At 36.6% G+C, this 27968-nt stretch overlaps 1 pseudogene; it reads right to left on the bottom strand.

Moving 5' to 3' along the window:
* Window positions 1–3: 3 nt before the first annotated feature.
* Window positions 4–3262, bottom strand: LOC124542598 (annotated as a pseudogene).
* Between the last annotated feature and the right edge of the window lie 24706 nt (window positions 3263–27968).

Raw genomic sequence — 27968 nt, 5'->3', positions numbered from 1 at the left:
TTATCATACAGAAGATACGTTAAGAGAGCGCAGCTGACTAAGTAGGACATCAAAGTCAACACTATTGAAAGCATTGCTGAAATCCAACAAAATCATACCGGTGAGCTGTTTACTGTCCATACCTAATCGAATGTCATCAGTAACTTTTATAAGAGCAGTAACCGTACTATGTCCTGGGCGAAAACCAGATTGGCAAGGATTGAGCAAGTTGTTCTTGGTTAGGAAGGGATTTAATTGGAAATGAATTCGTTTTTCAAGAACTTTCGACAGGAATGGTAATATGAAGATGGGACGAAATTCAGAAAAGGAAACAGGATTAGCTTTCTTCGGCAGTGGTATAATATTAGCGCTCTTCCATGCTTCAGGAAATACACAGCTTGAGACACATTCATTTAGAATATATGTGATCATAGGAGCGATAATATCAAGAAGAGGAATGATCATAGTACGGCTAAGATTATCGCTACCAATGGCATTAGATGAGACGGACAGCACGCTCTTCTTAACATCACACACAGTGAACTGACTTAACACGAAAAGAGGGTAAGAAGGAGTTGAAGTAATAGAAAGTGAGTTAAGAGTACGTGATTTAGCTCAATTATCAAGTGAGTTGTGTGACTCAAGAAATTTCCAAACTCTGTGAGAGTCGCTGTTCTCGACTGAAGCATGAATATGTCGTCGTTGTGCATCCCTACATAATGTATTGCAGCGATTCCTGGCTTTTACATATTTACTACGATTATCGTCAGAATTATTTAATTTAAATTTACTTTTGGCAACGTTTTTCCGATGCATACTTGTTTTTATATCTTCAGTTAGCCAGGGAGCAGGAAGGTGTTTTAACTTCACTTGGTGAATTGGCGCATGAACGTCGTATAGTTGAGTGAGCATCGAGCAAAAGACATCAACCCCTTGTTCAATACAAGAAGCCGACTCCACTGCTGACCAATCAATATCTCGGGCATCAGCACGTAATTTTTCAACAACCATTCCAGCAAAATTACGCCGCAGAAGTATCTTAGGTTTAACTTTAGGAAGACGCAGTTTATATGAAAGAAAAATTAAATCGTGATAAGAAAAAGGCATCGGCAGAATATTGACCGTGCTTGGAGACGAAATCAGGAGAAGACACAATCATAAGGTCAAGAAGAGAAGGAGAGGAATTTGAATAATTATGGGTCGCTGTAAGGGGAAGAATGTGCATATTGCACGCTTCCCAAATAGATACAAGCTTATGAGCCCTACTGTCATCCTTCAGTAGACACGTATTGAAGTCGCCCATTGTGACCATAATTTGGGACAAATGTTTCCACAAGGGCTTCGAAAGAGGAAAAGAAATTCTTTAATAAAAAAACGCCAAGCAAAATTTTTGTCTGGTTTAGAGAAACTTCGATTAGTAAGTGTTCAGCCGAATCAACAGGAGGTGGCTGACATGACGAACTTACAATTTTAAAAGGAATGTAGGATTTAAGATAGATCCACACCTACACCAGTCCTGTTGCTACGATCATTACGAATGAGATGGAATCCTGGCAAAGAATACTATGTAGACGGTAAACAGGGCTTAAGCCATGATTCTAAAATCGCATTAATATCACAGGACCCAAGAGGCAAGAATGTCAGGATAATGGGCTGGAATACTTTGAGCATTAATGTGTACTACGTTAAGATTTTTCACACAATCAGAAAAGACAGAATTAAGATTTGCGTTAAGTGGAACGGAAGAAATTGCACTTTTAAGACTTAAGTCACTCAATGACTCATCATCAGAAGATACCGACAGAAATGCATCACTATTAATACTACAATTTGAAGACATAGTAATAACAAATGTATAATAATAAAATAAATAAATAAAAGTAAGGGTAATAAAAATATAGAAATATATAACTAATAACATTAAAACTAACTTAACAACTAGTTATCCGTAATTACTGTAACTGTGCCCGACTTCCACCAGCAGCATGAAAGAGATCAAAAAGTATAACAAAAGACAGTCTAAAAATAATTGTTTAGAAAATGAAAGTTTTAAAATTAAACAGAATTACAATCTAAAAAAAATAAATAAAATAAAAAGCGAATGTTATTATTGTTTCTAAACACTAATCTACTTATTAGTAAGAACATATCTTAAGAAATAATTGATAAACATAAAAGCTAAAACTAAAGTAAAATTGAAGTATAATAAACAAAGTTAAAAATATGATAATATTTATTTCCCAGCTATGGAAAAAATAATATTATGATTAAACAATGCAATAGATCAACGAGGCCTGCGACGGTAATTAAAAATATTAGATAAGCAGTTGCAAATAAGACGTGAAAAAGTGAACCCGCATCGCTCGTTGATAGTGCGACTTATATTGCATATGATTAAATTTCAACCTTAGTGATATAGTCATAGAGTTGTTTTAAAATAAAAAAAAAATAAAACAAATAATAAGTAAAATAGAAAATTTTAAATACTATTGTAACATTCATAGCTAAGAAGAAGAAGAGGTGAAAAGTTAAATGTAATTATTTTGTATAGGGCTTTCTGGGCCTAACATTTGGTTTCGGGGTGGTCGAAGCCACTGAGGTTTGCTTTCGTATTCCCACCTGCGAAAATGCGATGCCGACTCCGCTGTCACGACGTGACCTGCATTGTTGACCTTGCTAACCACCTCCGGAATAACATTAACTTCAGCCAGTGAGACGAGCCGATGGTGCTTGCCGTCAGGACCGACCACAACAACACAACCGTCTTTCGTCCAGCTGTGCGATACCCCAAACCGTTTACGCGCAGCAACAAATGCTTCATGCCGCCCCTTCGTCAGAAATTCGGATATTGTAATACCGCTGCCCTTTAATTTGGATTTGACCAAGATGGCACGATGCTTGTCACTGTTATTTGGACGACCCAAGCGATGGCACCTCTTAATATTGCAGACTGTGACTTCTGCCAAGGATAGCCGCTCATTTAATATATTGCACACAATCTCAGCTGGATCTTCATTATTGACCTGGGGCACACCGTGTACAAGCAAAATATTTCTTCTCGACCGAACCTCCATGTCCTCCTGCTGTCTGGAGAGTATTTGAAGCTGCACCTGCAGGTTCTCCAGCGCCGTCATCACGAAAGTTCGGAATGCACTAAATTGCGCATTTATATTAGATGTCGGACTAGCTGCAAGAATGGATTCCGAACTTTCCTCTGGAACTCATTCATTTGAGCTGTGAACGTGGTAGCTAGCTGCTCAATCGATTTTTGGAGCTGATCCATTGTACTTGTTGGTGTGAGTGGTAGTGATGTGGCAAATTTTTGGATAAGTTATTTAGAATTGTGGTTAAACAATTATTTCAAGGGATGTAAGGGGGCGCAAATTACATCTTAGCGCCCCAAGCCAACCTCACCTGCCCGTGGTGCATCCTGCCAACTAGCAAACGAGGCCCTGGCGACCGAATGATGGCGGTATAACCATCAAAATAAACGTAGCTAAATACCACAGGCCGATGACGGGCAGCAGCGTCACCGGTGCGAGTAGCTACGTTCTGCGATCGCCAACACGCCTGCCCAGCGTGGCGATTATAGGCAATATCCTCTATATGCAGCACTCACACAAGCCACGGCCCCCAGTTCCCGGCAGCCCCGCTATTCCTCGTCATGGTGGCGATGATGGTAACGGCGGGACGGGGGGTGCTAAGAATCACCGGGCTACGGGAGGCCACCACAACCGACTGACCCTTGCGACGTACAACGGACGCACGCTACGGCTTGACTCGCGGTTATGTGAAGTCCGGAGAGAAAGAGAGGACACCGTAACCCTCGATTCGGGCCACCTAATGTACTTCCGAGAGGGAGACCAACAATCCCAAGGTGGCGTTGGGTTTCTGGTAAATAAGTCCCTAGCTGACAACGTTGTGGAAATCTCCAGTGTGTCGAACAGGGTTGCGTACCTCGTAATAAAGCTCACCGAGAGGTACAGCCTCAAGGTAGTGCAAGCGTACGCACCGACCTCGACACACTCGGACGATGAAGTGGAAGAATTGTTCGATGATATATCGAGGGCCCTCCACTTCACCACGAAAACCCACTACAACGTCGTCATGGGGAACTTTAACGCTAAAGTGGGAGTACAGAATTGCAGCAAATCGGTAGTAGGACCCCATGGATTTGGAAGTAGGAATCATAGGGGGCAAATGCTTGTCAACTTCCTTGAACGGGAGGGGCTCTTTTTGATGAACTCCTTCTTCAAGAAACAGCCCCAAAGGAAGTGGACGTGGCAAAGCCCCGACACTATGACCAAAAATGAGATAGACTTCATCATGACAGACAAGAGGCACATATTCAGAGACGTCTCTGTGATCAACAGGTTCAATACGGGTAGTGATCACCGACTTGTCCGAGGCTCTCTGAATATCGATTTTAGGGCCGAGCGCGTCCGTCTGATGAAGTCCACGCTCCGACCAAAGCTGCTCCAACCCATTGCGGGATCTGAAACGTTCCAGTCAAACCTGGAGAACCGATTCACTGCCGTGAAAACCACAACAGACGTAAACCAGACCCTAGAAAATGTAGTTCGAATTCTCAGGGAAGAAGGTACAAGATTTTGTGACATGCAGCGTAAGGGCAGGAAGTCCAAACTTTCAGAAGAGACCTTAGGGCTAATGAAGAAACGACGTGAAAACCCACCTGTCACTTCGTCAGAGAAGCGGCAACTAAACCGAGAGATCAGCAAGCGCGTACGACACGACCTCCGGTGCTCCAATACTCTTACGATTGAAAGAGCAATCGAGCAGAATCGGGGGTCTAAGGTGTTCGTACAATCTCTTGGAAGGAGCCACCTGACGAAGTTGACCACATCAAGTGGAGAAGTCGTTTCTTCCAAAACGGCAGTTCTTTCGGAAGTAGAGGACTTCTACGGCCAATTATACGCATCGCATGCACCTCGACCTGATCCCGAAAATGAGGATTCTAGAGCTACATTAACACGCCATTTCTCAGAAGACCTGCCTGAAGTCAGTATTGGCGAAATCGAGATTGCTCTTAAACAGCTTAAAAATGGAAAAGCCCCTGGAGAGGACGGTATTACTATAGAGTTATTAAAAGCAGGAGGTAATCCGGTACTCAAGGAACTCCAAAAGCTTTTTAACTCTGTCCTCTTCGAAGGGAGAACTCCGGAGGCGTGGAGTAGGAGTGTGGTCGTCCTGTTCTTCAAAAAGGGAGACAAAACCCTGCTGAAGAACTATCGTCCCATATCCCTACTGAGTCACGTCTATAAGCTGTTTTCAAGAGTGATCACGAACCGTCTTGCGCGAAGATTCGACGAATTCCAACCCCCAGAACAGGCCGGGTTTCGGACCGGATACGCCACCATAGACCACATCCACACAGTGCGGCAGATTATACAGAAGTCCCAAGAGTATAATCGGCCCCTGTGTCTTGCATTTGAAGGACTATGAGAAGGCCTTTGATTCGGTTGAAATCTGGGCTGTTCTGGAGTCCCTGCAGCATTTCCAAGTTGATTGGCGATATATCCAAGTGATGAGATGTCTCTACGAAGCCGCCACCATGTCCGTCCGAGTACAGAATCAGCAAACAAATCCCATACCATTGCATCGAGGAGTGAGACGAGGGGACGTTATTTCCCCCAAATTGTTCACTAATGCAATGGAGGATATGTTCAAGACGCTGAACTGGAAAGGACGTGGCATCAACATCAATGGCGAATACATCTCTCACTTGAGATTTGCGGACGACATCGTCATCGTAGCAGAAACGCTGCAGGACCTACAACAAATGCTGAACGATCTGGCTGAGTCTTCTATGCGTATCGGCCTACGGATGAACTTGGATAAAACCAAGGTCATGTTCAATGAACATGTTCTACCGGAACCGATTGCGATACACGGTACCGTCCTTGAAGTTGTTCAAAAATATGTCTACCTTGGGCAGACTCTGCGATTTGGTAGAAACAACCTTGAGGACGAGGTGAATAGAAGAATTCAGCTAGGTTGGGCAGCGTTTGGAAAATTACGTCGAATCTTTACATCGTCGATCCCACAGTGCCTTAAGACGAAAGTCTTCAACCAGTGCGTCCTACCCGTCATGACATACGGAGCCGAAACGTGGACACTCACGGCAAGGCTGGTCCACCAGTTTAAAGTCGCTCAGCGTGCTATGGAAAGGGCTATGCTCGGCGTTTCTCTGCGGGATCGCATCAGAAATGAGGCGATCCGCCAGAGAACCAAAGTCATCGACATAGCCCACCGGATTAGTAAGCTGAAGTGGCAGTGGGCTGGCCATATTTGCCGCAGAACCGATAACCGTTGGGGGAAACGTGTTCTAGAGTGGAGACCGCGTCTCGGCAAACGTAGTGTAGGACGTCCTAGGGCACGGTGGAGTGACGACTTACGCAAGACGGCTGGCAGGAGCTGGATGCGAGTAGCCCAAGAACGATCTCAGTGGCGTGCAATTGGAGAGGCCTATGTCCAGCAGTGGACGGAAATGGGCTGATGGATTGGATTGATTGAATTATTTCAATTTGAAGCTAGTGGATAGTTGAACTCACAGGTACATTTTAATCATTATTAAACTAGTTAAAATCAATATTAAATATTATTTAAAAACGAGGCTATTTTTTTATTTATCACCAAAATGTAAGGCGTTGCACGCAGCTACAAGACTTAAAGCAAAATAACTTAAATACCGGTATGTTTACGTTAAGTTAGGTCGTATATATGTGCGTAAGAACGACAGAGCCGATTGTATCTGCATTAAAAATATGGACTGTTTAAATAAACTATCTTAATCATTGTTATGTTATGTTCAATAATTAAATGTCAATCGGAATATTGAATGTAAGCTTAATATATGTATATAATTGATTATTTATTTATTTAAAATGTAAAATACTTTATTGACCAACAACATAAGTTGTGACAAAAGGCGGACTTAATGCCTGAAGGCATTCTCTACCAGTCAACCTTTAGGCCAAACAGAATGTCATGAAGGCGGTAACAATAAATTTTATAATAAATACGATAGTAATAATAATAAAACAAGAACATAGATGAAATATTGTATATATGCATAAGAATACACATTTATAATTATATATACATATATGATATAAAATAACAGAGTCGTAATAGAAATTATAAAAACACAGCGTAGTGAGAAAAAAAGAGAAAATTAAGAGAGGTTTTTAATAAGATGATCCTGTAAACGACGCTTGAAAAATGCCTTAGTAGGAGCCTTTCTAATTTCTACCGGAAGTTTATTCCATAATCTGACAGCTTGGACAGAGAAAGCGTTGGTTACGAAACCAGAGAAGTGACAGGGAAAAGAGAGAAGGAGAGAATCAATAGAGCGTAGCTGTCGATCGTGATTGTCAGAGAGAAATTTGAATTTATCCTTTAAGTAATCAGGGGAAAGAGGGTCAATAATAAATAAAATTTTAACAAAAAGAAAAACCGACTTCAAACAAAACACTATTTTAAAACAAATGAATATGCACGAAAAAGTAATAAAAATAATTGCGTATTCAACATATTTTTTAGAGTCTTCCTAAGTTAAATGAAATGAAAAATATTAGACTACTTAAAAGTCGATTAACGATTATATCATGTAGTTATAGTTATTGGTATATTTGGAGCCGGTGTCAGCCACGGTGCCTTTGCCCCAACAATCAAAAGAAAGAAGCGATACGAGCCCCTTGATTCATCCAGTATATTATTGTGTAAAAGGTAATTTGTAAAAAACATATTTGTTAAAGTATTCTCGTATTGTTTTTTGATAGATATACTGTAGGATTTTATTGGCTGACACCGACTCCAAATATAACAATAATTATAATTACATGATATAATCGTTAATCGACTTTTAAGTAGTCTAATATTTTTCATTTCATTTAACTTAGGAAGACTCTAAAAAATATGTTGAATACGCAATTATTTTTATTACTTTTTCGTGCATATTCATTTGTTTTAAAATAGTGTTTTGTTTGAAGTCGGTTTTTCTTTTTGTTAAAATTTTATTTATTTTTTGATTTTAAGTGAAGCTGATGTTGACTAACAAATTTTTTTTAATATGGATAGATTAAGCGTTCCGTTTATATGAGTCAGAAACTACTTCGAGGACAATTTCAAAGGAAACTTGCGAATAAAGCAAAAATAGACTTTCGAAAATGCGGATTTAATACGTCACGCGGCGTAAACTACAAGGATCCCTCGAAAGAGCTGTAATCGAACTCAGCAAAAAAACTTTGAAAAAGGCCAACTATATTTCGTACATCATGTGACATCACATCACATACACAAAATTTGATTAAAGATAGTGAGAAATTCTGCCCCATATCGCACCCTAACTGCGAGCCGTATAGGAGTTCCATCACTACATAGTATAAAACAAAGTCGCTTTCTCTGTCCCTATATCTTTAAATCTACGCAACGGATTTTGATGCGGTTTTTTTTAAAAGATAGTGTGATTCAAGGGAAAGGTTTGTGTATATAATACATGAACAATATAGTAAAGAAACACTGATAATTTTAGAAGTTTGCGATGTGATGTCGTATATAAACAAATTCTGTAGTATATTTAGTATCAGTATTGCACCCGTGCGAAGCCGGGGTGGGTAGCTAGTTGATTATAATATTCGACTATGATAATAACATAAACATAACCACATTACGGAAGGTGACTTAAATATCCAAATAACCTATAAATAAAAGATTCGACCGAGTATCGCTAACGTGCTCCTCAGAATTGTTCCGTTCCCTTCCGTTCCGTTACTTTGTCATGGATCCTGTGCTCAGAACCTTACCAAACTTTCACCAAATTACCCTTGAAGTATATATTTTATAATAAGAAAAGAATTATCAAAATTGGTTAACGTGATTTTCAGTTATTCACCTATTTGTCGCGCATATACATAATGCAAATTTAAGACTTATGTCGTTTTCACATGGATACCATCATTGGAAAAAAAAATAAAAAAAATGGGACCCCACGGGAAGCACTACCTTTCAAACAAAAAAAAAATTATCAAAATCGGTCCACCCAGTGAAAAGTTATGAGGTAACAAACATAAAAAAAAAAAAAAAAAAAAAAAAAAAAAAAAAATACAGACGAATTGATAACCTCCTCCTTTTGGAAGTCGGTTGAAAAGAATAGAAAAAAGAGTACACAGTAGCCGTAAATCCCTGCGTTGGCGGATAGGGAGCCATTTGAGTTCGGCTCGACAGTGGGAAATGTGGTCGAACTTTCGAAGGCAGAAGATGAAACGCAGGGAATTATTTATGAGGCGATCGAGTTTATTTAAAAGAAATTCATTGAGATCGACATAACACACATCAGCGTAATCGATGATCGGATATATAAGGGCTTGCACTAGCAAAACTTTGGTTTTAATAGGGAGAAAATTTCTAAATCTATTGAGACACCTTAAGGTGGCGGTGACCGAGCGACTAACTTCATTAATGTGCACCTTCCAGCTCAAAATTGAATCAATGTGCAGTCCGAGATCTTTAACATTTGGAGAGTAAGGTATGATATTGTTATTAAACACAATATTTGGCAAAGAAGAAATATCGCACTTGGAAATGATACGCGAACTACCAACAATGATCGCCTGACACTTAGCTGGATTTACCATGATACCATATTTATTAGACCAGTTATATATATAAGTAAGGTTTCGATTAATTTTATTTACAGCTGAATCGATATCCTCCAACTTAGTATGAATATAGAGTTGCAGATCATCGGCGTAGAAATGGTAAGAACAGTCGATGTTATAAGTAAGAAAATTTATAAAAATAGAAAAAATAATAGGAGAAAGGATGAGAAGTTAAATGAAATGAAAAATATTAGACTACTTAAAAGTCGATTAACGATTATATCATGTAGTAATAGTTATTGGTATATTTGGAGCCGGTGTCAGCCACGGTGCCTTTGCCCCAACAATCAAAAGAAAGAAGCGATACGAGCCCCTTGATTGATCCAGTATATTATTGTGTAAAAGGTAATTTGTAAAAAACATATTTGTTAAAGTATTCTCGTATTGTTTTTTGATAGATATACTGTAGGGTTTTATTGGCTGACACCGACTCCAAATATAACAATAATTATAACTACATGATATAATCGTTAATCGACTTTTAAGTAGTCTAATATTTTTCATTTCATTTAACTAAGGAAGACTCTAAAAAATATGTTGAATACGCAATTATTTTTATTACTCGTGCATATTCATTTGTTTTAAAATAGTGTTTTGTTTGAAGTCGGTTTTTCTTTTTGTTAAAATTTTATTTATTTTTTGATTTTAAGTGAAGCTGATGTTGACTAACTAATTTTTTTTAATATGGATAGATTAAGCGTTCCGTTTATATGAGTCAGAAACTACTTCGAGGACAATTTCAAAGGAAACTTGCGAATAAAGCAAAAATAGACTTTCGAAAATGCGGATTTAATACGTGACGCAGCGTAAACTACAAGGATCCCTCGAAAGAGTTGTAATCGAACTCAGCAAAAAAACTTTGAAAAAGACCAACTATATTTCGTACATCATATGACATCACATCACATACACAAAATTTGATTAAATATAGTAAGAAATTCTGCCCCATATCGCACCCTAACTGCGAGCCGTATAGGAGTTCCATCACTACATACTATAAAACAAAGTCGCTTTCTCTGTCCCTATATCTTTAAATCTACGCAACGGATTTTGATGCGGTTTATTTTAAAAGATATTGTGATTCAAGGGGAAGGTTTGTGTATATAATACATGAACAATATAGTAAAGAAACACTGATAATTTTAGAAGTTTGCGATGTGATGTCGTAAATAAACAAATTCTGTAGTATATTTCGTATCAGTATTGCACCCGTGCGAAGCCGGGGTGGGTAGCTAGTTGATTATAATATTCGACTATGATAATTACATAAACATAACCACATTACGGAAGGTGACTCAAATATCCAAATAACCTATAAATAAAAGATTCGACTGAGTATCGCTAACGTGCTCCTCAGAATTGTTCCGTTCCCTTCCGTTCCGTTACTTTGTCATGGATCCTGTGCTCAGAACCTTACCAAACTTTCACCAAATTACCCTTGAAGTATATATTTTATAATAAAAAAAGTTAACGTGATTTTCAGTTATTCACCTATTTGTCGCGCATATACATAATGCAAATTTAAGACTTATGTCGTTTTCATATGGATATCATCATCGGAAAAAAATAAAAAAAAATGGGACCCCACGGGAAGCACTACCTTTCAAACAAAAAAAAAATATCAAAATGGGTCCACCCAGTGAAAAGTTATGAGGTAACAAACAAAAAAAAAAAATATAGACGAATTGATAACCTCCTCCTTTTGGAAGTCGGTTGATAAACAAAGGAAGAAACTTGTTGGTAAAAACTTAATTCTAAGACTTTTGACAAGAAAGGAAGAATGGAAATGGGTCTGTAGTGATTTAACTGGGAGGGGTTGGAAACTTTAGGAAGAGGAATAACATAAGCTCTACGCCATAGTACAGGGAACTCTCCTGATGAAATAGAAAAATTTACAATGTGAGCTATAGCTGGCAGTATATAGTCTAGAATAGATGTTATCATATATCGATTAATGCCATCAACACCAGTAGCATTAGATGTGATTGACAGTATAATTTTACGAATTTCTTCATCAGACACTGGAGAAAGGAGTCGAAGTCGTTAAAAGAAGGAGAGGCCATGGATTCAATTTCTGAAATAGTACGTAATTTAATATTAGGACATAATAGAGTACAAGAAGAAAAATGTGAGTTTAAACTATCAGGAGACAATGAAGGCAAAGAAAAATTATTGTTACGCTTATTTATGCCTAATGTTTGTAGAAATTTCCATATTGAGGCCGGAGACGAGTTACTTACGTTAATATGACAATAGTGGCGTTTGGCTGTTCTTACCATTAAGTTACACCGGTTGCGTGCAGCCTTATATAATTCCCAATTTTCATTGCACCTGTCATGTTTATATTTGCGGAAAGCACGATCACGACGAGACATAGCCATACGCACCCCTTTAGAAATCCAAGGAGCGGGCGGTCTTCTTACCTTGACAGGACTCATTGGTGCATGTTCATCAAAAAGTGATGAAATGGATGTATTGAAGTGAGAAACTTTATCATTAATTGTTGATGAATTATACACCAAAGACATGTCAAGCGATACTGCATCATTTAGTGTTAATATTTTATCAAAATGTAAATAGAATTAGATCTAAATTGAATGAATTTTATCTAAATAGTGTACTTAATAGTGATTATGACGTCATATGCTTAACTGAGATGAATTTAAATTACAGTGTATTCGATATGGAACTTTTTGATTGTCGTTATAATGTATTGAGAAGGGACAGATGTGAATCGAACATAAGTAAATGTGAGGGCGGAGGTGTACTCGTGGCGGTTAAAAAGCACATAAGTATCATCCGTCAATTATTGTGGGAAACTGAAGTCGAGGACCTCTGGGTTAACGTTATATTTCCAAAAAACAAAAAGGTGTTGATATAGTACTACTATGTATATGTTATCTTCCACCTGACCTACCGATAAATATAATTGAAGGTTTTATAACAATTGTCAAAATGTAATACTAAATAGTACTAACGATAGTATATTGATTGGTGATTTTAACACACCTTCGCTAAAATCAAAATCAAAAATCAAAATTAAAATATACTTTATTCAAGTGGACTTTTTCAAGCACTTTTGAATCGTCATATAACAATTAAGTGAAGCTACCACCGGTTCGGAAAGTAGATTTTTGTGTGCAATAAAGTGTTTATAAATAAATTAAAAAAAAATAGATTCTACCGAGAAGAACCGGCAAGAAACTCAGTAGTTACTCTTTTTCAACATTAAAAAAAAAGTACAGTCATGTTAGTTAATACAATTATTTAAATTAATATATCCTGCCTGTAAGTCAACAGGTATTAATTCCACGTTTTTTTATCATCTACAAAATCTTGGATCGAATAATACGCCTTTTTTACCAATGTATTTTTTATAAACGATTTGGATTTACGAGACGGCAAAGTTAAAAATGTCTGCGGAATTTTATTATAGAAATGGATACCTTGCCCCAAGAAAGATTTATTGACTTTGCGGAATCGGAAACTTGGCGTTATAAGCTTATCCTTACTTTTAGTGCATATACAATGATTATCACTGACTCTTTCAAAGTGATCAATGTTACTGTGTATATACATGATATTGTTGTAAATATATTGCGTTTTTTTTTTGTTTGTCTCATATATAAATAAACAATTTAATATGAGATAAAATAGTCAGGAGGCGATCGTTTCATTCCCAAGATGTGCTATCGATCATAAACTTATTAATTGTATACCTTTTGCACACAAGCGTTCCTTAATATTTTTTTTTTAATTTGGCAACAGAGGTATTTTGAACGCTTTCTGGGATGCTGTTGTAAAACCGTATACATTGCCCCACAAAGGAGTTACTGACTCCCCACAAAGAAGTAACAGGAGTAACAAGTTTGTGTTTGTTCCTTGTACCAATGTTATGAGTATCACATTTTCTCATGAAATCATTAATATTTATTCGTACATACATAACATTGCAGAATATATGTATATTGAGAAGCAACAGTAAATATCTTGATTTCTTTAAATTTATTCCTTAACGATTCTTTAACTCCTAGGATATAGATTGCGCGAATAGCGCTCTTCTGTAGCACAAATATGGTATGGATAGCGGCTACGTTGCCCCACAGCACAATACCTGAAAGTAACTGAAATATACTAAGCGAGCCGTATCAACATCGGTACATTATCTAATTTGGTGTACTAAATTTCACAATTTTAGTTTTATTATTATTTAGTCTAAGATTGTTTACGCTAAACCAATGAACTATATCAGCTATAGCATTGTTTACGTCGTCGTACTGTACCTGATTTCAATTAATTTTAAAAACTAAGGAGGTGTCATCAGCAAACAATACTATATCATGTTTGTTCCCAACAAGAAAGGGCAAGTCATTTATATATGTGAGAAACAGAAAAGGTCCAAGAATTGATCCCTGAGAGATCCCCATACTAACTGAGACCCCTTTTTCCTTTAACGTCAACCCTCTGAATTCTATTGTTAAGATAAGAAATCAGAGGGTCGAGCGCACAATCTCTAAAGTTTCCTGACCAGAGTCTCATGTTGAACACAATCAAAGGCTTTGGATAAGTCACAGAAAATCCCTAAGGCATCCCGTGACTCTTTCCAGATATTATTGATCTTCATAGATATTCTTAATAAGCTCGATACCAGCGTCTGTAGACGAGCGACCCCTCGTGAATCCAAATTGTTTACTATGAAGCAGATTATGTTCGTTAAAGTGTTCGAATAATTGATTTAGAATTATTTTCTCAAATATTTTGCTCAGGGTAGGTAGAATTGAAATCGGCCTATAGTTGTTGGGGTCTGAAGAACTAGATATCCATCACCCACCTTTGGCTATTGATTTTGGTGCACAAACTGAGAACCCCAAAAATCTTAAATTGAATAAGCCCAAAAGGCTCAATTTCTATAAGTTTTTTTTTTTTTTTAATTTATTTATCAGAAAAAAAAACAATATTACAATACAATGTGTTGATTAGCACTATAAAAAACCACAAAGGTTTGTCCCTAATGCTAAAATTTCACTGCGCTTTATATAAATTAGGCAAATATCATAAATAAGTATTTAAAACGATCATTCTTAAGACTGTTGCAAATTATAACGACGACTTACTTAGAGATTATCTATAAAGTAGTTCTTCAATATATGTAGACTTAATATTTTTTTGTGTTTATTTATTTTGTATACTGTGCGGTAGGTCGTTAATTAATCGAGGCACTAGGTAAGCTGTTGTCCTCCGGCCGTAAGTATTGTTAGCACGTTCCGTGCGCAAGTGACGTCGGCCCGTGTTTGTATAGGATGTTCCACTTTTTGTCGTAAATTTGAGTTAAAAAAATTGTTTTTTAAATAAGATATATTTAAATTGTTCGTGAACTGGTAATGTTTTACAATGTTTGAATAAACCTAATTCATTGTTATTATATTGACGTTTAATAGAAGATGACACAATAGTTTCTAAAATTTTTAGCTGTAGTTTATATATCTTGTTTAAATATAATAGGTTGGGGAAAAAGTTTCTTCGTATTTTATATGGAAATTCAAAAAGTTTTTTTTATCGTTTATTTACATTTGACTAAAGTATGTAGGTGCCATTTTGTTCCATAACTTTTTGCCATCTTGTTGGTAGTGACATGATCCCATTGCTGTAAAAATTTTGGGGCTTCTGATCGAAAAACTGCGACAAGTGGTTTTGGCAGTCCTCTCGTGATGTTAACCTGACACTGCCTAAGGAATTCTGCAGAGACCGAAACAGATGAAAATCTGAAGGTGCAAGGTCAGGACTATACGGCGGATGCATTAATACCTCCCAGCCAAACTCTCGTAATTTTTGTTGAGTGGCTAAAGATGTGTGAGGTCTAGCATTGTCATGGTGAAAAACCACACCCCTTCTGTTGATCAATTCTGGTCGCTTTCTCTCAATTTCTTGCTTCAATCTCATCAATTGTTCGCAATACAGTTCTGAATCGATGGTCCCGCCGGGCGGTAACAGCTCATAATGAATGATGCCCTTCCAATCCCACCATACACACATTATTACCTTGTTGCGAGTTAATCCGGGTTTTGCCACAGTCTGTGAAGCTTGACCGGCCTTTGACCACGATCTTTTTCGCACGTTCTTGTCGTATGTGATCCATTTTTCATCACCAGTTATCAGCTTCTTCAAAAATGGTTCGGTTTCATTACGTCGTAATAAATAATCACAAATGAGTACACGGTTCATTAGGTTTCTTTCAGTGAGTTCATGAGGCACCCATATATCGAGCTTTTTTGTGTACCCAGCTTTATTCAAATGAGTCAAAACCGTTTTGTGGTCAATTGCCAGTTCTTCGGCTACATCGTAACTACTAATATGCCGATCTTGCTCCACTTTTTCAAAAATGGCATCAATTTTGTCCGTAACAGGGCGACCAGAGCGAGATGCATCTTTGATATCAAAATTTCCGGCTTGAAAACGCTTAAACCAAACTTGCGCTACTCTCACAGATACTGCATTAGGTCCATAAACATCACAAATATTTTTCGCGGCTTGAGTTGCATTTTTAACTTTTTTATAGTAAAATTTTAAAATGTATCGAATTTCTTCTTTAGATTCACTCATTTTAACAACAACAAAAACAAATGAAAATCACACAAATTCCTAATTTGAATTTGGAAGTGCCTTCTTTAAAATTAAAACTTTTTAATGATACCAAAACCAGCCAGATACAAATGGTATAGCCAAAGAGATTTTATTACAAGTTCATACATACTATATGCGAAAAGACTTTTTGCCCAACCTAATATGTTGAAAGTACGACCGTAGCTACTTAAACCGTATTGAACGTATGCTTCAGGTAACGCATTGTATAGCATAAGTCTTACTTTGTAAGGAATTGTTACAAACTTCGTCCACATGATTACTCCAATTGAACTTGTTATCAATTGTCAGTCCGAGATACGTTTGCTGGTCAACTACATCTATAGGTGGGCAAGCACAGTTATCATATTTACTAATGTGCAAGCAGTCGTGATCGTGGGCTATTATATTCATGTTAGGTGTTTGTTTGATATAAGGTGATTTTATATGAAGTAGTTTAGTTTTAGCAATGTTTATCACAAGGCCTGCATCATGACACCATCTACTCAAGCTATTGAAATCAGCCTGTAGTAGCTGACATGTTTTGTTTGGATCACGATCCGCAATCATTAAACATGTGTCATCAGCAAACTGATAACATGCGCATTGCCCAATACAGTTGTTCATGCCATTTACATAAGATAAAAAATACAACGGCCCTAGAACCGATCCTTGAGCTGTACCTTCAGTCATCTTAATAGCATCACTTTTTATATCATTAATTTTAACTGTAAATGAACGATTATTAAGGTAATTTGTGCACCAGTCTAGTAATGGTCCACGTATTCAGTTTATGTTTTAATTGGTCATGATTTAAGGTGTCAAAGGCCCGCGAAAAGTCAATAAAAAGGACCAATATATGTTTTTTATCATTTAAGTGTCTATTTATGTAGTATGAGTTTCTTCGATGTTTTTTTTTTTTATTATTATTCTTTATTGCACAGATCAAACATGTACAAAGGGCGGACTTAACGGTATTACAGCATTTTCTGCCAGCCAACCCAGAATAGTGCAGGAGAGAAGTCAGTAGGGTGTGCACAGAAGTTAAAGAAAAATTTAAAATATATACATAGCGATAGACCCCTATAAATATATATAATAATAATAATAATACAGTAAATTAATTAAATCGATGTTATACATAATATAATATAAAAAACATAAATATACATATACATAATATACATAAATATGCACAAACATATACATATATAAGTACATAAATATTTAACATATATACATAAACATATATATATGAATCCAATCACTATTTTTCTTATGGCGGCGAATATATTTTATTTTGCGGCTGAAGTTTCTCTGCATAAAGTTGTGATGTGATTGTACTATGAGGAAACTATTAAGTTCTTATGAAACTTGAAAATGTACGGGTAAATAAGATATTTAAATAAGAATTTTCTAAATAAACATTCTACTAAAGAAGTTATTTATCATTTATATATTAAAAAACGGTAGATTAATTTAAATGTTTCAATAAACTTGGACTATTATAATTTGAGAATTAAGATTTTTCTTAACAATGGCTGTGGGTTTAGTTATAATAAATTTATTTATTGTATTTAAAAAGCTCAAATTATATTTATATGTAATAGAGTAAATATTTAGTATATACACGTCAAACTTAAAATAGTCTCTCCTGGTTCCCACCAGACGCAAAGCTGCCCATAATGCAGGCTGCATTTCCACGCTGTACGGCAATGGACAACCTCTGCGCCAGGTAGGACCCGGAGTGACTGTCAAATCCCCTCTCTCTAAGGCGATAGCCAATCTCCCTGATTAAAGCAAGGGCATCTGACCCCCAACATCCTGACGTCTCGAACGCTAGTGGCACAAATAAAAATCTTTTACACAAGGAGGCATACTTCTCCCGCTTTTTCGCTGCCGCACTCTCAGCAGCTGCCCCAGCCGTCCGTGTTGTATGAGCCAGGTGAGACACTGCAAAGGTATTGACACAGGTAGCATCCCACAACAAACTCCTCCCCCTTTGCCATGGGACCAATGTCAAACCATCTGGTCTCTTGTCATCGGAGCGACAGAGACCTGGTGGTTCCAGGACGCATGGAACATTCGCCGAAAGCAAGGCCCTCCGAACAATGTCATTAAGAGCGTGGTGTCGGGGAAATCTCCCCGAGCATCGTCCGCAACTCAATGCGTGATGCCCATTGGCACCCACCATGGACCCGCAGATGCATCGGTGTGGTTGACAAACATCGCAGCCCAGGCGGAGAGCCACCGCCATACGCAAAGAGTCACTGTCAAGAAGAGTCCCAAAGTAGGGGGAAGGCAAAGCCTGCAACCAAGCTCCAGACTCCGCCCTCGACACCGCTCTGAGTCTGGCCAGATCCACTCCACCAGCTGCACTGACAAGTCGGTCGAGCTCAGACTTGGACCCCACATCGTCCCAAGCACGCTGCCTTTCTGCAAATCCAGGAAGGGGTACATTTGGGAAGAGCGTCTCCCACTCCGCTACTCCCTCAGCAGCAAAAGGTATGATAATCCTGCCTCCATCGGAAGATAAAATTTTAGAGACAAGACTAACAACCCCATGCGCCGATGCGAGAAAGGCAGGCAGACACACATCCCTCACTCGTCGCACACCTAGACCCCCAAACCGTACAGGCAAAGAGGCTTGGCTCCACTGGGTGTCATTCAACGACACATTCAAGATGTTTTCCACTGTACACTTTAAGGAGCCGTCAAAGGAAGATATATCTTGAGGGAACAACCAGACAGGAGACGTCCTTAGAAGATAGGTAATCTGTGGTACCGCAAAACACATTCTCAACAGAGCCAAGGCTACATGCGCAGAGATCTTTGTGAGACGGTTCTGAGCAAGTAAAAGAAGACGTCTCCCGGCTTCAATAGCCTCGGGAACTGCTTCCGGAAAAATAGGTGAACCCAGAAGATAAAAGGTATCACGAGACAGCTCCTTGAGGCCAGGTAGAATGGAAGAGAAAAGAGAGAATTTATTAAAGAGGCCGGCTCCACATTGAAAAAACTCGCACTTATCTGAGTTAATTTCTAACCCTAAGTCTTTAAAGAGAGGAATCAAAGTTAGGATATCTTGCTTCACGTCTTCTGGCTTTCCCCCAATAGTACCATCATCTAGGTACCAAATATTAAAAGGAGATTTTAAAGACAAGATTGCCTTGTGGATTGCCAGGCTGAAAATAAGTGGTCCAAGTGGATCCCCCTGCTGTGCACCAACTTGGGAGAGTATGAGGGAATTCTTGTAGAAGAGCTTAGAAGGGAACTGATAAACCTGTAGAAGAAATGGATAAAGAGATGGAATATTTCTACTGACCTCATCCAGGAGTACGTCCCTTTCCACTGAGTTGAACGCGTTCTTAAGATCTAATTTTATCACTACACAATCTGCGTTCCCTGGCTCTGTTACAAATGCACGTGTTGCGTGTATTGCTCCCTCACATCCCATTTGGGTTCCGAACCCCAACTGGTGCGGCTGAAGGTATTTGGCCATATCCTCTCTAATAGCACGACACCCCAGCTTTGCCACTAAACGACGGAAAATGCTCCCCACTGCAATTGGTCTAATGCCCCCATCTTTTTTTGATAGCGCGCACAGACTCGCCCCGTACAGATATGGACAAATTTCCGGATTTAATTGCCCACTAAGAAGGAAGTTACACAAATCAACCAAAGATTCAAGCAAACGTTGCCCGTTGTCCCCTGCAGAATTTGTGATCAGCTCTTTTAAATGAACCGGACGAATACCATCCAAACCGCCCGCTGAACCATTATGAAAACTGCCCAGAGCCTGGACTACGGCTTCCTTTTTGACTTTTAATATTTGAATGGGTTGATCCGGTGCCAGAGGAAAAGCTACTGGACGCGATGGGGATGGATGTTTGGACGTCAAGGAAGCTAGAGTTTCGGGACCAGACGGTGCCATTGTATCATCAGACATTAACAAGCGCACTGCCCCCCTCAAGTCACCCTCAAACACTTTTGACTCGATCACCTTTTGGACTGAAGACGCTCTATAGGACACATCTCCATCGACATCATCGGGTGCGCCACAGGATGTTATGTTGGCCTTCACTTTGGACGTAAGGTTACCCGAGCCCTGCAGAAGTGGTAATTTAAGCGCAGTATAAGAAAATGTAAGCAGTGTACACCAATCTGTTGTTCCATTGGTCTCAATACACCTTCCTATAATTTCGCACAATCTACCGGCTGCTAGGTTCCTCACTCCCTTAGGAATATGCTTTAGCACCCTTACAGATCTCCTAAGTGACGCTAGACTATCAAGGACATAGATAGGAGGCTGTGAACTTAGAGATGGTGCACTTATACCGTCGTCGTTGGGTTGAAGTGACTGCTGCGCGAGAGCGGAGCCAGCAGGGAAACGAGCCACATCCTTATGTTTATGCCCAATATGTATTTTAAGCCCATGAGAGCTAAACGTTCGCGCCGAGCCGGGGCAATGAGGACACGTTAACCTTAGAAAGGGGGAACTCATGTTTTAAAAATATATATACAATAATCATAATGGAATTCGACTACGAATACAATCAAAATATTTCAGAACACAACTATTAATATTGCCATTTAAACTATTTATAGTTGTAAAATTAATAAAAATAAATAAACAGACATAATCGTGACCAAGGTCCTAAAAAAAAAACTTATATAAAATTAAAAAAATTAATTAACTGAACTTAAAAAAAGGTAAATAACAATGTAATGAGAATTAAAATACATCAAAATTAATCAATACAAACAAAAAAAAAAAAAATTTAAATACTAAATGTGAATAAAATATATAATGAAATTATTAAAATGTCAAACAAAGTTATGAAATTTAAACTTTTTTTTTTTTTTTTTTTTAAATAAAAAAAAAAAATAATAACGATAATAATAAATAATGTGAATAAAATATTAAAAAGTCATGTCATACAATGAAATAATTAAAATGTCAAACAAAACTATGAAATTTTAAACTGTATGTGTTCCACTCGGGATTACAAGCATTACTTGAGACCCCTAGACCAATAGATTAATATGAAGTAACGTGTAATTTATCCTCTAGCTCTTGAACATTCGTTGGGTAGTTTATTCAAAGTTCTGTTCAAGCTACCCTCACATTTATTATCACTTCCTTATAACAATACCAATTTTTACAATTAATTTTATTCCGTCACCTCACCTCGTCTTTAATGTGGTTCAATTGTTCCTTTTCACGTCATTAGCTCACGATTTTATCGATTTTATTATCAATTTTTGATTTTGTTAAGTGTTTGTCACGTCATGTATATTTGAACGTCCCTTTTTGTCGTCGTCTCCGGTTAATCCATTTGGATAATGTTACCACAGATGGATTACACATGTATATGTATTTTTAACACAAGAATAATTACTAGTACGCACTTATATAATTTAAAATTGTATTTTTGTGAAACGTTGACTATTGTGCTTGCGTGCAGCGCCCTCTTCTAAATGTATATTCAAAAATTGTAAATCGAAAATTAATGAAATGTATACTTAAGGTCGGAATCGAACTCAGTCACGCCGGTGAAACCTTGCATCTCAAACATATACAGCCAGATGATCGTTATGTGGTGGAGCGAAATTTGTTAATTGTATCTTCGGGCCTTGATTTTTTGTTGGGTAGTTTACGTAGTTTTGTTTAGCTACCTTCACTGCTTTTATCACTATTTTTTAATAATTCCAATTTTTACTATTAATTTTATATTATCACTTCACTTCGTATTCACTTGTGGATTAAATGTCAGCATCTATTTTATTAGGAAGGTCATGGATTTAAAGATTTAATTTATCAGTTCTTCGTTTTCTTAAGTCTTCGTCACGTCGTATATTTGAACGTCTTTTTTATTACTTTTCCCGGGTGTCTCGTTGGGATAATGTTATCATGAATTAATTTCACATATAGAAGTATTTTCAACACTACAACAACTACTAATTTGCTCTTTTATAATTTCAAAGTTTTATTTCATACGGAGCGTTTACTATTGTGTTTGCGTGCAGCGCCCTCCCTTTATTGTATTACTTTGTTTTATTCAATACTCATCAAATTATGATAATCACTCAAATCACTCATCCAATTATGATAATAGTATTGATGAAAGGACATCACATAGTATTGACAGACGACAGATAAAATTCTTTTACTTGGCGCTTGAAGGAATCGCGCGATGGAGCTCTACGAATAGAATCAGGCAAAGTGTTCCAAAGCCGGGCCGCAACTACAGAGAAAGAGTTGGAAACAAAGCCAGATTTATGGGAAGGTATGAAAAGGGTGAGGAATTGAGAGGATCGTAAGGGCTTATTATGAGTAGAGGAAAGAAGAGAAAATTTAGAGGATAAGTAAGTGGGAGCATTAGGGTCGGTAAAAATGGAGTAGAGAAGACATAGAACCCGAGTATATCTACGTTCCCGTAAAGGAAGCCAGTGTAACTGTTTCCTAAAACGAGAAACGTGGTCGAATTTGCGTAAGCTAAAGATAAAGCGAATACCAGTGTTAAGGAGAGGATTACGTTGTTGCAGGAGTTCTTCCGACAGATCTAGATAGCAGGAGTCACCGTAATCAAGAATTGTAACCAAGAGTGTAGTAACAAGCTGGATTTTAGTTTCCATGGGCAAAAAATTTTTTAAACGCATCATGGAATGCATAGTGGCGTAAAACCTACGAGAAACTTCTTTAATATGTTTCACCCCAAGTGAGTTTACTGTCAATGATAATCCCGAGGTCTTTAACACTACTGCTGAACTCTATTGGTATATTATTATATCTTAGGCAGGGCAGAGTCAGAACATCTAGCTTAGCTAACTGTCTCCTGCTGCCTATAATGATGGCTTGACACTTGGATGGATTGACAGTGATACCATATTTAGCGGACCAAAGAGAAATGCGGTGGAGATTATCGTTTAGGGAGTTAATAGCCGCGGCAAGATCATTGACAGCAGAGTGTTCGTAGAGCTGCAAGTCATCGGCATACAGATGGTAGTGCGAAGTTAAAATTTTAGTGATAGCGTTTATAAAAACAGAAAATAACAGAGGAGATAATATGCCGCCTTGAGGAACGCCGGCACTCACTTCGCACCAATCAGATTGTAGCTGACCAATGCGTGTGGATTGCCTATGTTCAAGAACCTTATGAACTTTATTACGAGTTTTATTATAATTTAGTCTTAGTTTTGAGTCATTTGGTGTCTTTTTCCATAAACTAAATAATTTGTCGCGTTTATTGCATAATTGATTTATATTAGTATCCATCCATGGCACTCTAAATAATCGCCTACAATTATTTTTATAAGTGTTATTTTTTTTGGAAGCTTCGAGAGCATTATAATATGAGTTGTAAATAAAATCAAGAATTTGGTTTGGGGTATTCATATCATTGGTTTGTGTCCACTCAACTTTTTTTAATTCACTATATAATATTTTATTATCAATATATTTTTTTAGATCATTTTTTTTTTAGATCATCATTAGATTTGTTTTCATAGTACTAACGCAGGTAAAAATAATGGCTCGATGGTCCGCCAGTACTAAGTCGATCGCTGCGCAGTATGGACTTAATGTTCGGAATCGAGCAAGAATGTGATCAATACAAGATTTTGTGACGATTTTTTTTTAATTCGATTCTAGTATAATCCGTGATTCCACACAATAATCCATTTTCGCTCAGTGTTTCGAGATATAAGTCTTTGTATGAGGAAATGCATGTTAAGTCTATATTTGTGTCACCGATAAGAAGAACATTATATTTTTGATCATAGTTTGAAACATACTTGCGTAATTCATTAACATAAATAGTTCTATTTGACGATGGTGGTCTATAAATAGCACACACAATTATATCTTGGTTCTGATTAATTTTTAATATTCCGGTTAAGTTTTCAAATGTATTACTTTTGTACTGGAAAGAGGTGAATTTTAAGAAGTTTTTTGTGTAAATAATAATGCCACCACCTTTTTTATTTACCCGTAATTGTGTGTGCATATTATAGCCCGGTACATTATATAAATGGACAATATTTTCCGATATGCCAACTTCCGTAATAATTATCATATCAAGAGGAAAAGAACAATTGTGGATTACTTGAAGCAATTTAGTATAATTTTTAATTAATGATCTTATGTTAATATGTAGACATGAAAAGTTAAGTTGCCTATTTATTGGCAGCTGTTTACAAAAATGGTCAACAGAAGTACAATCATAGATTTCTTGGATTACATACATGTTTAAAAATTTAAAATAATATATATATATATATATATATATATATACAATAATAATATATATAGATAGATAGGCTGGTATGCTAATTAGTGTAAAAAAAAAAATATTTTTGTTTTTCGATGTTCTCAATGTCTTTTAAAGATCTAATATAGTAGATTTTACTATTACTTGTTTTCCTAGCACATACCTTTCCATCTTTACACCATACAAATTGAAAAGTTTTACCTAATTTCTGTTTAACGTTATATAATAGGGTTTTCATATGTTTAGTTAAAGCTTCTCTAATGAACACACGATCACTGGCCTTTTCTTTAGCAATTTGCGGTAAAATTTGACCTACGGAAATGTTCTTGACTTTATAGCAAGATGCATGTAGTAAATGGATAGCGCCATTTACTACATGCATCTTTAGACTTCATTTCTACTAGAATAGTGCAGGGCTTGTCTTTTCCACCTGGGACACGTTGGGATGACTGGATCTCGTTTTCATCAATCTCGAGTTTTGAGGTTATGGCGTTTAATACTTTACCAAGTTCTGACGAGGAAAAATCGGGTAAGCCCGCTATTTCGATGGTCGTAGACAGTGCATTTTGTTCGAATTGTTTAAAATCTTGTTCCAGCACAGCAACACGAAGTTCTAAATTTTTATTTTTGTTTATTAATTCCTGATTTTTATGTTCAAGGTCCTTAATTTTTGTAAACTGTTTTGGTTACTAATTGATTTTTCCATAGTATTAATCTGGTAACTTAAAAACTCGAGTGATGCTTCTAAGCTGCCAATCTCCTCTCGAAATGTTTTTTTAAGTTCATGACTTATGTCTTGAACAAGCTTTCGTGTTTCTATAATAGGATTTTTTTTTTTTCCTGTGGCAACACTTTGAGATACATGTCTTTGTAACTTCTACCAAATTTAAATTTTAAAAATAATATTTTATTATCACTCTTTTAACTTGATAGACTGTACAGTAATATATTTTAATATTTAATAATCAACTGTAAAATTAATTCATTGAGTGCAGTGTTCTAAGTGTATAATATTTTGGTGTTGTGCTCGTCAGCTGACATTTCTTTGTTTGTTTATTATAAACGGCTTGGCTGTTGCCACATACACAAATAGTTAATTAAATATCACACTTCCAACGTTAAGCTTTTATATTGTTATTTTACCAATATGATGACCCGTAGTACCAAGGCGCGTCAGGCGGAGGAACAACTCCAGCTGACCCTCCAGGAACTAAAGGTGTCTAGAATACAGTGTGATCAGTTACTAAAAGAAAGGGATGACAGTGAACAAGAGTTTTTGCAGATTATTAATAAAAACAAAGACTTGAAATTTGAATTGTCCAACTTGCATTCACAATATATGGACTTACAAGAACAAAATGATAATCTGCAACAAATAGTCAATGGGTTTGACAACTGCAGAGATGAGTATGAGAAAGCCCTCATACTCACTCAACAATTTAAAAACAAATTACACAAGGCCGAACAATATATATTACAGTTAGAAAGACATAATTTGGACCAAAAGGCCACCGAAACCCAGTGTCTATTTGATGAACTGGTGGGTAAAGCACATACTTTAGTGTCTCAAGTCACCAACAATAATAACATTTCAACAATAGATCTGACTGGTGATGACACGGTGACTTACCAATCCGTTATGAGTAAAAATAAATTAAAGAAATATTTAAGAATAAATAGATACAAAAAAAAAAACACAAAAGTTATTAAAATTGAAAAACCAGCTCATAAATTATAAAAAAAATGTATAATGAAAGAAATGCACTTAGAACAAGGTTAAATGTTTACACAAAAGAAGTAACACAGATAAGGCAGAATTATGAGGCTGACATTAAAACTCTGCAGGATGAGATCTGCTTCTTACATGGGTCTTTAAATACTGTAACAATAAAATATGAAACAGCTCAAAAGGAGATCTCAGGCCATATTGCTGCCATGAACGATCTCCTGGAGATAAGCAGATACAACTCAGAACGCTTTGACTCACTGTCAAAGTACTGTGTTTGTGATTGTCAATTGCCTCCACGGGATTGTTCAGGACTAAATATTGATATTACGTCCCCGGCTGTGCCTGCTGTAACTGATGTCAGCCCCATTCCCCACAAAACACCTTATATTTCTTCCAGGAGCTATACTAAAATATATTGTGATGAAATAGGAAGAAATATGGGTGTTTTACTAAATAATTTATGTAAAGGACAATTAGTTACTAATTATTGCATGCCAGGTGCATCCTTTTCTCGAATTATTGATAGTATTTTAAATAGTACTCATTGTCCTAACACCACTTTAATAATATTAATTGGGAGAAGGGGAAATGTAAATAAAAAGAATCTAGAGAGATACTTTACTGAATTATTTAATTTAAATGTTACAAAAGTGATACTTTTTACATTTCCTTATATAAATCAGTTGCCACAGGAAAATACTATTAGACATAAATTAAATATTTCATTGTATACAATGTGTCATAATAATTATGTAAATATTGAAAACAATAATTCTAAAATTAATTTAATTGATATAAATAATATATTGAAATTTAAATCATGTATTTTGACTAATGATAGGTATAACCTATCAAATTTCTATAGGAGACAAATAGCAAATCTGCTATATTATTATATTTTTACAAAACCAACCAATTTCTTGGTTGACCAGACCACTGCTTCTATTGAGCAGTGCAATAAAACATTAAAAATTAATAGTTTGGAATGTGTTCCAAATAATTTAAATTGAATCTTAAGACAATAGAGGTAGTCTCTGGCTCAAGTAGTATTAATTTACCTAAAAGAAATTCATCGTTAGATAAATTCCTAAATTTTAATGTTAGAAATAAACAAAATAATAATAATAGTAAACTTGTAAACCTGGTGCACCAAAACATTCAAGGAATGCTAGGAAAAGATTTAGAGATTGAGTTATTCATAAACAGCAATGCCATTGATATTTTATGTTTAACAGAACACTGGCTTGTAAATTATCAGTTTATGTTTAACTTCAGTGGTCACCAGATGGCTAGTCTGTTCAGTAGAAAAAAAGCTATACGCGGTGGCTCATTAATACTTATTAATAAAAATTTAAAATTTAAAGAACGTAAGGATGTTGTGAGCCTTTCTATTGAGCAGACTATTGAAATAGCCTGTGCAGAGCTTGAGCATGTCATTGTTGTATGCGTATACAGACCTCCTAGTGGGTTATATGAAGCATTTGAGAAATTTATTAGAAAACCATAGCACAAGTATTAGATTCAGATCATTATTATATTCATATAACCTCAATAACTTGTTCCTAGAACCAACTAGAATCACTGAATCCACTGCAACATGTATTGACAACATATTTACCAATTGTGTTCCAAATCATAAATGTATTATAAATATGTTAAATTCAGATCATTATGGACAGTTGGCTTCATTCA

This window comes from Vanessa cardui, chromosome W, assembly GCF_905220365.1.
Source record: "Vanessa cardui chromosome W, ilVanCard2.1, whole genome shotgun sequence".
NCBI lineage: Eukaryota > Metazoa > Arthropoda > Insecta > Lepidoptera > Nymphalidae > Vanessa > Vanessa cardui.
The sequence above is the reverse complement of the archived record's forward strand: the minus strand, read 5'-3'. Positions and strand labels throughout refer to the sequence as shown.